At 44.3% G+C, this 12,909-nt stretch overlaps 1 protein-coding gene across 2 annotated transcripts in view; it reads right to left on the bottom strand.

The window, feature by feature from the left end:
• Positions 1–12,909, bottom strand: part of LOC138249824 (disks large homolog 2) — a 3,298,389-nt gene that overhangs the window by 2,213,427 nt on the left and 1,072,053 nt on the right. The window lies entirely within an intron of this gene.

A 12,909-nucleotide genomic window follows, 5' to 3' on the forward strand; every position in this document is an offset into this window, starting at 1 on the left:
AGGCATGTGTTGCACTATATATAGTACACTGGGCAACATAATCATTTTACACAGCGCTATACATTCAATCAAGGACATAGGAAATTTCAACCACCTACATATACTTTTCTCCAATGAAGCAATCACCTTTCCAACATTCAAGTTGTACAACTCCTTCCTAGTCAAGCTCAGATATATACCTAAATATTTGATTGGGGTTATTCGGAGTCTTATATTAGGTAGGGCTTCATGTACCACCTGCCCATATCTCACTGGGTACAGCACTGATTTGCCCGCGTTAAGCTTAAACCCTGAGTGCATTCCCACCACTGTAACGGTATTGTAAACCGCCGGCCAAGTCTTCCCTGGGTTTCGAATGGTCAGCGATATATCATCTGCGTATAGAGAAATAATTTCCCTTTTATCTCCCACCATCTCCCACCATTACACCAAATGCTGTATGTTTAGATTGAATAATGTGTGCCAGTGGCTCAATAACCAAGGAAAATATGAGCGGGGACAGGGTGCATCCCTGCCAGGTTCCCCGCACCACTTGTCAACTGTCTGACACCCTGCTACCTACTTTAACCTTTGCGCTGCTACTGGTAAACAGGAGTCAGACCCATCCTAGATAATCCATCCCCAAGTTATATTGCCGTGAAACTTGATCAATAAACAACCAGTCTACCATGTCAAAAGTTTTGAGGGCATCCAGACTCGTTAGAGCACAAGGCTTCCCCCCTCTTTCAATCTGTTCCATTATTAAAAATGCTTTCCTAATGTTGTTAGTAGTAGTGCAGTGCCCCCACAAATCCTGCCTGGTCTGGGTGTACAATGTCCCCTGACACTTTAGCTAATCGATGGGCTAGTATCTTACCCAGAATCTTAGCATCTGTATTAATCAATGATAAGGGACAATATGATTCGCAATCAGTAGGATCCCTACCCATCTTTGGGAGAGCCACTATACATGACTACTGTAGAGATTCCATTAGCACTCCTGACTCGAATGCCTCCTGATACATGGCCAGTGGTGCACATAGCAGGTCCACATATTCATGGTAAAACTCCACTGCTAAGCCATCGTTGCCAGGTGTGTAACGCATATTCATTTGTTTTATGGACCACCTGATATCCATCTCATCTACTGGGGCATGCAGCATTTCTCTCGCTGCGTCCCCTACCTGAGGGAGATGCACACTAACAGATAACATTTTAATGGAAGTTAGCTCATCTCTAACAACCATTGTTACACTCAGCATTTTGTACAAGCATATGTTTTATTGTAGTACTTTTTTAAATACTTTTCACATATTGCTGCCCGGCCTGCATAGCTTAGGCAGCAGGTGGCATGCCAGGGCACCAAGCCTAGCAGGCATGGCCCATATAAGATGGGGAGCAAGGAACCAGAATACCTTTCACCCCATCACAGCAGGAAAGCATGCCTAGGCACCAAGCCCTAGAGGCATGGCCCGCATGAAAGTGGAGAGCATAGAGTGTCAGATTGCCTCAATCTCTCACAACGGGAAAGCCTTCTGTGATTTATCAAGCCTGACAGACCTGACCCGATGTAGATGGAAGAAATGCACCAGCTTGCCCCCCTTACCTCAACTTGAAGCCCTGCCTTGATGTCAAGGTACAGCCCCATGGGGGTGGGGAGTAAAAGACGAGTTTTCACCATCTCCATCATAGCAGGAAGGCCTGCCAGGACATCAAGCCCAGCAGGTATGGTCACCACACCACCACATAAGGAAGGTTTGCTGGGATGCGAAGCATGGACTCCATTGGGGGTGGGGAGCAAAGCACCAGCTTGCCCTCACCCGAATGTAAAAGGAAGATTTGCTGGGGTGCCAATCCCGGCAGGTACGGCCCCCATGGGAGTGGGGAATAAAGAGCCAGCTTGCCCCAACCAGGTCTTAAAGGGAAAGCTTGTGGGGTACCAAGCCTGGTAAGCCTGAAAATAACCTGGCCGGCTGCTTCTGTGGGAGGAGGCAAAACACCTTCAGAAGGGAGCCGAACTCAATACTTCCAGTGAAAGTCTACAAAGATCTCACATTTTAAAAAAATTGGCTGTATTTGTTTACATGTACTTATTGTGGGATTCTTATGTCTTTACTGTTTTGATGAAGTTATGCACTGATTGAATTTGGATTGAAGATACTTTCTTTACTTAATTCTACAGCTGTGCTGCTGTTTTCCATACCTGGAGCTTATTTTAAGCACTTGGTGTTAGTAAGTGCTTAAATTTCATTACTAAAAACTGCGTACACACATTTTGCATGTGTTAACTGTGGTGGGGCATGAACAATGTTTAGGTGTAATGCACCTTGCAACAGGACCATTACAGGAGGCGCCGCGATTTTCAAACACCACTTTTAATTTGAATTATGTAGCCTATTAGTAACAGTTTGGCAAGCAGGAGAGGTATGTGACCCCAGCCTTTGTGTGCCCGGGGCTGCTCTAAGATGTGGCTCGCCAGTCCTTTCATCCATCGCACCAGCTCGTCACCCTTGGGAAAACAATAAAACATCCATTGAAGCAAACACCACCCAAGTTGACCCAGTGAATTAAGAGAGAGATTATCGATTACATTTCTACTTAAATTGCCTGCTCTGAAATAATGAAAAAATACATAAAAAAGTACGTTCCCAGATTACTTGTTCGCTCTGTGTTTCTTCTGGAATGCAGGTGTCCTCCTAGAGCACCAACCAACTCCCACTCCGCAAATCCTGACGCTGCTGTCATGCTGCTGATAATGTTAAGTAGCATGAGAGCAGCACCAGGATAGGTAGGAGCAGACTCCCTCTACCCTCCTTAGGGCACTGGGGGCCTGTGCCTGCTCTCCACTCAGCTTATAAGTGCGCATGTCAGGCTGGCCGTCACAAGACAGCTGGCAAAGGAACATGCGCAGTTTAAACCAGCAGGCTGCAGCAACACTGCTCAATGCTGTCAATCACCAGCTATGGCCACGCCCAGCACTTTCACTCAGCGCGGCTGAAATTAAAAATAAAATGATAATGAAATCTCTTCATTACCATTTTATTTGTCATGCCTGCTGCACTGTCGGGGAGCGACGCTCCTCCACTTCAACGGAGGAACCCCGCTGCTGGCAAACTTTGAAGTCAGCGTCTACATGTGAGGTAAGAACTATGATGAAAAACCATTGTTTTGTATTTTCATTGATCTGTTTTTCAGATTAGTATTCACCAGCTTTTATTTTAGTCCAGAAGACATAATTTAAGAAAGACAGCAGTAGATTAAAGTGACTGTTTCTGAGAAGCAAACAATCTGTTGCATGACAATTTTGACTGCCTATCACTGACACAAACAGCTGCAGTCTGATAGTAATGAAAAAGGTTAATGCACCCCACAGAGCCTCCCAATATCTATCATACCTGGTTTCTCAACCTTCAGAAAGCTGACTTTAACTACAATAACATAAAAAAAACACTTGGTGAAGTCTTCAAAGGGCGATCTTTAAAACGTTTTCTATGTAGTGCCTCGTTCTACTTTCGTTCCAGTCTCACCTGAACTGTATTTTTTATAATCAGGTGTTTATAGTACAGGTTAACTAAAAATAAATATATGTATCCTCCACCACGGATCCCCTTTTTGCACTTCAGAGGTAGACAAGAGAAGTTGCTGACTCCAAGGATGGTCATTCAGCAAAACAAAACGGATTATGACTTAATAGTTACAGTAATCCCAGAGTCACCATAAAAACAGAATCTGAAAAATTCGGAAAAAATATTACAACTTGAGGGTGCCATTATTCTGCTTAAAAAATATAACCAACATATGTAAGAATATGACCACATTACCAAATCTCTGCTGATAAAAACGGTTTGTGTTTTGCTGGCAATGCAGGGATGTTTGTGTTTTAAAGGGACTTTCTCTTAGAATGGCTTGAGACAGTGATCACGCAGCCCAGGTAAAGTCTACATAGCCACATAAAGCAGGCAGTCAACAGCAGAAACCCACGTGGTGGCACAGAGATCACACACTTGCTGGATATGGCATCAGAATAAGGCACAGACATGTAATTTGCTCCCGACTGTGAAGCTCTTAACGGCTTCTTCACATTTTTATTAGTTTGTCACATCCCATAGCCGGTCTGACACTGACCGTGCTTGTTACAGAATAGCCTCACACTGCTCCTTAATGCTAGTCAGGCCATTTCCCATTGGCCGCACACATTTTCATTTATGAGGTGTTGGGTCAATTACCGATGGGCTACCAAACACATTATATTTGAAAACCGCAGGGGGTGTGCGCTTCGCAGCAGGCTTCCACAGATAGACTAAGAGGACTTTCACCTATTTGTCTGGGATTCTAGCAGCAACAAGAAACCTGGCAGAATTTTTTTTTGATGTTTTGAACATGTTTTTAATCACAATACAGCAGAGGGTGTGTTGTTGACGTTTCGACCCACTCGCAAATTGGTGGACTTTATCAGGACTAAGGCCATCTGTCAATGCACCTCTGTGCAAAGTCTAACGGCATGCGTGAGAACTGCCATAGTATATACATACAACTTCGCCATCATGCACCTTTAGCTCTGTGTAAATTCTGTTCAATCGGTTGTGATTGATACGTATTGAAAACTGAAAATACTTTTTCTGGCAGGATTCTTATTGCTTAGTTTGTATATGAAGTGTGTCTACAGTGCTTTTCTGCTATTTTGTATATAGCATCACACTTTTCACATCCTCTGCCTTATATCACTTATTTTATAGCACTTTCGTTTTTGATGAGACAAATATATCTCTATTGAGAAAAAAAGAGTGAGTCTGACAAATATCTGTTCTTTTAATAAATGATTATAATATTTACATTAAAGTAGAGTGATTCTAGTACCAGGGATTGCTCAAATGGTACAAATGGTAAATGAATGCCATGCAGTGTTGAATGTGAGCCAGTGGTGTCCGGTGCTCTGCGCCAGCACTTAATTGCCAATACTAATATAATATACATGAAAATGACTAATACCTGTTGCTCGAGCCACTCTTGTAGCTTTTGGGCCTGGAACAGTCTGAATTGTCACACTTGTAATAGTCTGATAGTAGCTGTTTTGGTACTGTCATTGGCAGTGCTTGCAGGTACAATGGGTGGAACAAGCTGCAGTGGCTTCCTCACAGGGGCCCTGGCACTTATTTGTTTTAAGAGCTGGTGCCATGGGACCTTTGTTCACATATAAAATCCAGGTCCTGATGGACAAAAAAAGTTTGTCCTTGTCCACATTTAAAAGTTTAGTTCAAATGATAACGTTCTAGGCAGTGTCAATGGTAAGCAAGCCCCCATCAGTCCTTGGCTCAGAAATGAAATCCATAGTAAATGCAAAAATGAGTTAATTCCAATGAATTAATCTAGCTCAACAAGGATGGAGGTCAACTGACTGCAAAGAAAAAGATGCATTCTTTGCCACAAATTGCACTTCTAAGAAATGGGGTCTTTGGTTGACAGTCAGGTTACCCCTTGTTCAAGCAAGGACCCTCACTCTAGTCAGGGTAAAAGAGAATCACCCTCCGCTAACCCCTGCTTACCCCCTTGGTAGCTTGGCAGAGCTGTAGGCTTAACTTCAGAGTGATAGGTGTAAAGTATTTGTACCAACACACAGAGTAACCTAATGAAAACACTACAAAATTACACAACACCAGTTTAGAAAAATAGAAAATATTTTTCTAAGCAAAACAAGACCAAAACGACAAAAATCCACAATACACAAGTTATCAATTAAAAAGCAAAAATTAGTCTTTAATGTTGTTTAAAACACACACTAAGGGGGTTATTATAACTTTGGAGGAGGTGTTAATCCGTCCCAAAAGTGACGGTAAAGTGACAGATATACCACCAGCCCTATTACGAGTCCATTATATCCTATGGAACTCGTAATACGGCTGGTGGTATATCCGTCACTTTACCGTCACTTTTGGGACGGATTAACACCTCCTCCAAAGTTGTAATAACCCCCTAACACTGTTAGCGTGAAAATTTACATTGGGTGCTTCAAAAATAACCCCGCACAGGCGAGTGTGTGTCAAAAAGGGCTTGAGAAGCGTTGATTCCACTCATGAGCGGGGCCTTGCCTTGTTTCTCCTTTTTTTGGGTCGGGTGCGTAATTTCTTCTCTCCGCAGGAGAGCAATGAGTCAATCCGGTCAGCACTCTCGGGTCCGGGCATGTCTTGCATTGTTTTTACACGCCCAGCAGTACTTGCGTCAGAAATCCAGCCACACGATGATCCGAAAACCACGCAGCGTGGATTGCGATCTCACCAGCCTCCGTGAGTGAAGCTGTGCGTTGTTTCTCCAGCTCCGTGTGTCAATTTTCGGTCGCGTTGCAGGGGAGCATCGATTTTCAGCTGTGAAGCCGGCGGCCCATCGATTTTTCAGCCGCAGATCAGATTTCCGTCGATCTTTTCCCCGCACGGCGTTCTGTGTGTGGATTTCTTCCTCTTACGCTGCCAGCTTCTCCTTCCAGGGTCCCAGGAACTGGATGGGAACCACAGGGCAGAGTAGGAGTCTCTCCAGAGACTCCAGGTGCTGGCAGAGAGAAGTCTTTGCTGTCCCTGAGACTTCAAACAACAGGAGGCAAGCTCTAAATCAAGCCCTTGGAGATCTTCACAAGATGGAAGGCACACAAACTCCAGTCTATGCCCTCTTACTCTGGCATAAGCAGCAACTGCAGGATAGCTCCACAAAGCACAGTCACAGGCAGGGCAGCTCTTCTTCCTCAGCTCTTCTCCAGGCAGAGGTTCCTCTTGGTTTCCAGAAGTGTTCTAAAGTCTGCGGTTTTGGGTGCCCTTCTTATACCCAATTTCTCCTTTGAAGTAGGCCTACTTCAAAGTAGTCTCTTTTGAATGTGAAATCCTGCCTTGCCCAGGCCCCAGACACTCACCAGGGGGTTGGAGACTGCATTGTGTGAGGACAGGCACAGCCCTTTCAGGTGTAAGTGACCACTCCTCCCCTCCTTCCTAGCTCAGATGGCTCATCAGGAAATGCAGACTACACCCCAGATCCCTTTGTGTCACTGTCTAGTGTGAGGTGCAACCAGCCCAACTGTCAAACTGACCCAGACAGGGAATCCACAAACAGGCAGAGTCGCAGAAATGGCATAAGGAAGAAAATGCCCACTTTCTAAAAGTGGCATTTTCAAACACACAATCTTAAAATCAACTTTACTAAAAGATGTAATTTTAAATTGTGAGCTCAGAGACCCCAAGCTCCACATGTCCATCCACTCCCAATGGGAATCTACACTTTAATCAGATTTAAAGGTAGCCCCCATGTTAACCTATGAGAGGGACAGGCCTTGCAACAGTGAAAAACGAACTTAGCAATATTTCACTGTCTGGACATATAAAACACATTACTATGGCCCTCATAACAACTTCGGCGGTCTTTTAAAAAGACCACCGAAGCTGCGGGCGCCACTATACTGCCAGTGCTGGCGGTATATCTGGCTCCCTATTATGACTTTTCCGCTCGGCCAGCGGACCGAAACAGCGTTTCCGTCCGCTGGCCCAGTGGAAAAATCACATCAACATTGCAGCCAGCTCATAATAGAGCCGGCGGCAATGTTGATGTGCAGCGGGTGCAGCAGCACCTTTCAGGCAGTGAAGTGTGCGATGGGGCGGTGCCTGGGGCCCCTGCACTGCCCATGCCAAGTGCATGCGCAGTGCAGGGGCCTCCAGGGGCACCCCGAGTCCCCCTTACTGCCAGCCTCTCCATGGCATGGACAGGCTGGTGGATTATGACCACCAGGCGGAAGCCTGGCAGTATGTTGGAGGGGCCAGCGGTATGGCCGTGGCTAATGAGCCACAGTCATAATACGCAGGTGGTACACCGCCAGCTTGTTGGCAGTGTTACTGCCAGCTTACTGCCGACTGCCAGGGTCGTAATGAGGCCCTATATGTCCTAACTTAACCATACACTGCACCCTGCCCTTTGGGCTACCTAGGGCCTACCTTAGGGGTGTCTGACATGTAAGAAAAGGGAAGGTTTACACCTGGCAAGTGGGTACACCTGCCAAGTCAAATTTACAGTTAAAACTGCACACACAGACACTGCAATGGCAGGTCTGAGACATGATTACAGAGCTACTTATGTGGGTGGCATAACCAGTGCTGCAGGCCCACTAGTAGCATTTGATTTACAGGCCCTGGCACCTCTAGTGCACTTTACTAGGGACTTACTAGTAAATCAAATATGACAATCATGGATAAGTCAATTACATACACATTTTGTAAAGGAGCACTTGCACTTTAGCACTGGTTAGCAGTGGTAAAGTGCCCAGAGTAACAAAAACAGAAAAAGCAGAGTCCAGCACACATCAACAACCTGGGGAACAGAGGAAAAAAGTTAAGGAAGACCAGGCCAAGGATGAAAAGTCTGACAGCACTACTGTCACAATGTGCACTTGGATAAGGTTTTCTGCTGTGATATTCCACGGCGTCTGCAGTGACAGGGAACCTTCTTAAAGTTATGGATAGTGCAATGGCCTAGGCAACATCAGAGATTGGGGACAGCATCTGTGGAAGCCCCGATAAAAATAATAATATCCTGGCTAAGATGGCAGTGGACATCTAGATCATGTCATCACATGCGTGTCTACAAACTGATTCTAGGGATACACATTGTCACATGCTAGCATCACCACCTGTCAATTACAAGTATTGGATAGGCCACCCCACATCTTTGGAAATTTACTTCATTCCTTTAAACACATTTGTTTTATTTGAACTCTCTTTCAGTCTTCCCATTGTTTTCCTTTTCTGCCATTAAATATTTTTCGGTTTATCCATTTCATCTGCAGTTGACAGCTTCCTGCTCTCTTGTATTGAGTACTAGCTGGGTGTTTGTCACTAACTTCTACTATGAAGCTCAGAAATATATCAATAGATGGGCAGTTTTTATATAGACTGAACAAGTAGGTAACTCCTGCTATTACATGTTTTAACCTTGTCAGTTTGGTATGTCACTATCTCAGTCCCAAACCTCTTTTGTTTTAATATCCCAGCTTCCCCTTTAAAGAACTAATTGAGGAGTATGGAGACATCTGGTTTGCTACATAACAAAAATAAACTCAGACTCTGACGGTGGTGTTTGAATTAGTCCTCAGGACAAGAGAATGACACCCTCTCCTTGGCACATTCAGTTTTCGCCTATTGCCACTAACATGACTTTGAATCAAAGACACTCAGGCCCATATTTATACTTTTTTAGCGCTGCATTTATGCCGCTTTTTGACGCAAAACGGCGCAAACTTACAAAGTACAATTGTATTTTGCAAGTTTACGCCGCTTTTGCATCAAAAAATGACACAAATGCGGCGCTGAAAAAGTATAAATATGGGCCTCAGTTTGTCAACAACCAGCTTGCACACATGGTATTCATATGTAGGTATGAGATGGACATTGTAAGAAGTTGGGTTACTGGCTGAGGAGGATAGAAACCATCTTAAGCAGCAGCCACAATTCTTCTCAGGGTGAAGTCACCAGTAAACCCTAAATTAACCTGTGTTCAACCCCTGGGTAGCTTGGCACAGAGCAGTCAGGCTTTACTCAGAGGCAATGTGTAAAGTATTTGTGCAACACTTCAAACACAGTGAAAACACACCACAAAAAGATCCCACATCAGTTCAGAAAACTAAGGTAGACTTTAATAAATAAAAGATGACCAAAATGACAAAAATCAAAACAGTAGAACATGAGATATGCAGATTTAAAGATTTCAGTAGAAATAGCATTAATCATCACAGAGATCCAACTGTGGCTATGTCGTCAGGCCGGACCAGGACAATATCACAGGTTCAGGCTGTGAAGGAGTGCGGGCCAGCCACAATTAGGCTTGCAGAACAAGAATACCTTAAATCCTGGTCTGCGGAGGTGCTGCACACCTTTTTGAAAAGTCCAATAAATACAGTAGTGGTGGTGCGGCGGTTATGCTCGGGGTTGTGACGCACAGCAGAAGAGATGTGTCCGTTCCACTGGATCCACAGAGGCTGGTAGAGCACCTTAGTCCCACTTCAAAGGGTCCAGCATTTGGGTGGCAGCATTTGACAGTGTAGACTTAGAGATGGCAGAGTCCATGTGCTGGGTTCAAGGATGTTGGAACCTTCTGTCCCTGAGGCTCTAGTCAGGAAGCCAGACAACTAGACCTTGGGAACCTTGGGGTGCTAGGTTCAACAGATGCAGGTCCAGCCTTCTCACCCAGTCAGGAGGGAAGCAGGCAGCAAGTCAGCATAGCAGGGCAGCAGTCCTTTAGAGCAACAGTACAGCAGGGTGGCAGAATTTGGAGTAGCACAGCAGTCCTTCTTCCTGGCAGAGTATCCACAGATCTAGAAGTGAACTGATGAGTTGGTGTCCGAAGTCTAGTATTTCCACCTGGTACCCTCCCTCTGGAAGGTGAGGGAAGGTTCTAAATTTTTCCCTTTGAGGTGCCCAGGCATTCTTACTTCCCTGCCATGGCTCTAGACTAACTACAGGGGGAAGGCAGTCCTTTGTTTGGAGACAGGGCACAGCCTATTAAAATGTGCCAACTCCGCCCTACCATTGTGCTTGTGCCTGGCACACCTAAGCTCTCTATTATGTGTGGCTGTCTAGGAGGAACATACGGAGCCCCAATGTCAGTCACACCCAGTCATGTGACTGATCCAGGGACAGGCTACAGGCACTAAATGGCTGAGGCAGGGAAGTGTATTTTCAAAATTCTAATTTATAATCCGACTTCACCATAAGTAAGGATTTCTCATAAAAATTCCAGACACACCAGAAATGAATTGACGACCTGTGTCCATTTGGAAATTACACCCTATCAAATGTAATAAGGTAACACCAATATTATCCCATGGAAGAGGTAGACCTTGCAGTACTGAAAACACATTTAAGGGTTTTTCATGACCAGGCCATGTAAAACGTAACAGTACATGTCCTACTTTTAAATACATTGAACACTGCCCTCAGGGTTGTCCAAAGCTTACACTAGGGGTGACTTATATGTATTAAAAAGGAAGGTCTGAGCCTGGTAAAAGGCTTATTTTGCCCGGTTGAAAACAGCGGTGTAAAACTGCAACCAAAGGCTACAATGGCAGACCTGAGACATGTTTAAAGGCTTTTTAAGTGGGTGGCACAGTCAGTGCTGCATACCCACTAGTAGCATTTAATTTACAAGCCTTGGGGACGAGTAGTGACACTTTACTAAGTACCTGCAAGTAAATTAATTAGGCAAATTGGATATAAGCTAATTCTACCATGTTTTAAGGAGGGAGCACAAGCACTATAGCACTGTTTAGCTGTGGTAAAGTGCACAAAGTCCTAAGGCCAACAAAAATGTGGAAGGTAAAAGCAAAAAAGATTTGGAGTGACCTTGCAGACAGAGCCAGGTCCAACAGGCATTAGTTTGAGAGACTTAGCTGAATTCTCTGTAGTTCACACACAATCTCAGTTAGGGTACCCATATGAGAGACTGAATTTGGAACTTGTGCAGCAGAGACCAATTAGGAGCTGCGTAAAGCCTTAAGGGTTGATCTAGAGTTTGACAGGGAGGTTACTCTGTCACAAAAGTGACAGAGTACCCTCTCCGGCAAACTGAACATCTGCACGCCTGATTTACATACAAGTGGACCTCAAGCATTTCGGCAATGGAGATTACTACACCCCCATTGCTAACATACTCTTCCAATAGCCTGAATCAAAGGTTTGGCCATTCGACTGCCGTCTGATTTTGAGTCGACTGTTGAATGGGCAGTTTTTACTCTCCATTATTACAGTGAAAAACATGGTCTTAAGGAACAGTACAAATGTTTAAATGTTCCCCACACCATGGGAATATATATATTTTTTTTCAATTTGGAATTTTCCTCTTGAAAAAGAAAAAACATTTTGAAATTTTGATTGACGGTACCATAGTTTTTTTAACGGTACTGTCTGTGAAACTTGTAATACATTGATAGGAACTGCTGTGGCAGCGGTTCCTGCCACTGTTAAGAGAAGTCCACTGGGCTGTCGGACATCTCTAAATTGGCAATACAGTTACTCTATAGGGGCAAAGGAGTATTTCTATCCATCGCTCTGAGGGAATAATTATCAAACTCCAAAGTCTAAATTAGGCCCTCAATCACTCCAAGTCCCAACACATTGGCAAACTAACTTTTGATGCTGTACCTTACTGCTTCAATAAAGGTAGGCAGTTTCTTTAATGTTCTAGTCTAATGTTCATATTTTTGTGAAGAGAAATCCATTCCTTCCACTGAACTGTCCTTTTCTTTCCGACCCATCAATCAATCATTGTAAGAAATTGGGTTAATGGCTGAGGGGGATGAAAGCCCCCTGAGGCAACAACCACAATCCATGTCAGGGTGAAGGTCAAAAAGTCACCCAATTAACCTGTGCGAAACCTTGTGATAGCTTGCCACAAAGCAATCAGGCTAAACTCAGAGGCAATGTATAAAGTATTTATGCAACACACCGACAGGAATAAAGTGAAAACACTCAAGAAAAACCCCAAACCAATTTAGAAAAATGTAATACATTGTAATGAAATAGTACCAGAATGTAAAAAATACAATAAGTAAGATTGAAGGTAATTGTTTTTAAAGATTTTAGTAACAATAGCACCTAAAAGCAAAAAGTGCCACTGGCAGTCATCTGGCTAGTCCAGGGGAAAGTCACAAGCTCTGGCCAATCACAATGGAGCAGGGTTGGATAGGGAAGCCAGTTTAGTCCAGCTAAAAAGTTACCTTCAAGGTCCAGCACTAAGACTTCAATTTGCATTTGAGCAGGCTGCGAAGAGGAGGCTGAGCGTCATAGATGGCAGTCGCTGTAGCGCAAAGCCCAAGCAGGGTTCCTCTGTAGCGTAACGTGCAGGTCTTGTGTCAATGGTAATCGCTGGTGGTTGCTGTCGACATGAAGAGTAGGTCTCACCTGGGCTTCA

This window comes from Pleurodeles waltl, chromosome 8, assembly GCF_031143425.1.
Source record: "Pleurodeles waltl isolate 20211129_DDA chromosome 8, aPleWal1.hap1.20221129, whole genome shotgun sequence".
In the NCBI taxonomy this organism is placed as follows: domain Eukaryota; kingdom Metazoa; phylum Chordata; class Amphibia; order Caudata; family Salamandridae; genus Pleurodeles; species Pleurodeles waltl.